This window comes from Aplysia californica, unplaced genomic scaffold, assembly GCF_000002075.1.
Source record: "Aplysia californica isolate F4 #8 unplaced genomic scaffold, AplCal3.0 scaffold00071, whole genome shotgun sequence".
Lineage (NCBI taxonomy): Eukaryota > Metazoa > Mollusca > Gastropoda > Aplysiida > Aplysiidae > Aplysia > Aplysia californica.
In genome coordinates, this window is record NW_004797341.1 from 588,306 (window position 1) to 590,451 (window position 2,146).

General features: G+C 37.9%; 1 protein-coding gene across 2 annotated transcripts in view; it reads left to right on the plus strand.

Annotated features, from left to right (window-relative positions):
• Positions 1-2,146, plus strand: part of LOC101854557 (Golgi SNAP receptor complex member 1) — a 21,589-nt gene that overhangs the window by 6,804 nt on the left and 12,639 nt on the right. The gene's annotated exons all lie outside the window — the stretch shown is intronic.

Sequence of the window (2,146 nt, forward strand, 5' to 3'; positions counted from 1 at the left end):
CCCATCCACTTTTTCCTTCAGTGTTTTTCATGCATTAGACCTTTTTTAAACCCGCTCTGTCCTTTTTTTTTCTGGCAGTTTGCCGTGGCATTTGGGTCTTTAGTTCCCCTATTTTTTAATTTTGGGGGGGCATTTTTATGTAATGAAATGCGATCAAACAGTATTGTATTCCTTAATAGTATTTCAGACCCTGATATTACTGGATACTTCCACTATGAGATAATTGCAATAACAGTGGTTTAATTTGGTTCGCTGTATTATCATGACCTACATTTTATACTATAACTTTACTTTTATTAGCTCATTTATTTTGTGTCTGTGAAAAGGCTATTAAGTTGCCTTAAAAGTCTTGACTAGAGGTTTTTATAGGTGACTTTTTGGTATAGTTGTCAAAGTATTTGTTATGAGGTTACCCTGATCAGATTTACGGAAAACCACATCACTAATTTTCCTTGTGTAACTCTTAGAATAAACTCGGCATATTTTCAGAGATTTTCCTTCTACGTTCGAATATCTTGGTCATCGATTTGGCCGGGCTCAACCCTCTTTACCTAGTATCGGCAGGTAGGGACGGATTACTCCCGCCCCCTTGCTTTCACGTTGTCCCCCTCCCTCCTGACTAACCCTTTCTCTGACCACCCTAGTTTCTGATACCCCAAGCTTTTGGTCACCCTGGGTCGGTTTTATCCAGAAAATTTGGGGAAAACTTTTGGTGAACGGGTATTATTGGTTGGGCGCAAAGAATATTTATATCTACCGTATGCTTTGAACTTTAACTGTACTGAGCACTGTACTAAATATCAACATATTATGTATGGATGGTACCAAGTTCCTTTTTTTTTTAATGGCTACGAATAAAATGGAATATAAGGATTAAGGACTACTGCTGTTGTATTTTGCCTTGTGCTTTCATTTTTCTCCTGATGTTTTTTTTTTTCCTGTTTCAATGCTTTTCATAATGACTTGGTGGGTGTTTGGCATGTGCTCTGGTATGGTTTGCTCCTTCTTTCCTCTCGAACATCTATCGTCCTTATCTCTCATCCTTTTTTGTGTGTATGTTACTCTCTTGTAACACATCTAATCTTCGGCGCTTATATGACATTGTTGTGTTGCAAGTACCATAAAACTCTTACTAAAACTAAATAATGACTTGGGGATCTAATCTCTTTTGAAATTATTACAGCTGAATATGGTTGGGTGTGGTCTGCTCTTTTTGTTTTTGTAAGGGTTTTTGTTTTTTTGTCTCAACACTGCCCTGACCTGCTACATGACAAGATGTCTATGTTTTCGAGCTAACTTACCATAAACCACAACATCAAGTCAGTTTTCTTTATCCACGGTGTTTGCATTTGCTTTCACAAGAACTGCTCTCTCCCAGCTGTTGTAAAACCAAAAAAAATAATTTTTGTTTGCTTTTGCCAGAAGCAGTAGAAAATAAAATATTGATATTGTCATTCGGGGGGGGGTGGGGGGGGGGGGGGGGTTAGCTTGAATGCTGAAAGATGTAACGTATGATGTTATGTCAAGTCTAGCAGCAAATTGAATGTAGGACGGGGTGGCTTTTAATGCTATAATTCAGTCCTTACAGATCAAATATCAGAGGCTTTATGAATGCTGTTTTGAATTATATATGTTGGTAAGAGGATGGTTATTCAGTCCAACCCTTAAAGTCAAGAGAGATGGACTTTTCCAACAGGGTGGGAGTGTAGAAGATAATCCACCATATGACCTAAAATCGTGAGTGGTTGGTCGGTCTTCTTATGTAGTTTGCTCCCTTCTTTGTTATAAAACATCGGTTTTCCTATCTCTCCATCCTCCTTTTGTGTGTATGTTACTCTCCTGTATCACATCTAATCTTTGGCACTTATGTATTTGCCCTTATTCTGTTGCAAGTATTGTTAAACTCTTACAGAACTAATGAGATGAAAAATTGTCAACTGTATCTGTTGTTGAATGAGGTTATTTTTAAATATATTTTTTTGCTAAGTGTTTTACAGCACTCGCAACTGCAGAAAGTCAAATGAGCGCACGGGACACATTTAACTGTTTCAATTGGTTGGAAATTTTGAATTTTGCCTAGTTGGCAGCCGAAGCCTACTCTTATCGATTTTAGACCACCCAGGGATCTTTAACATGCGCAACTTGC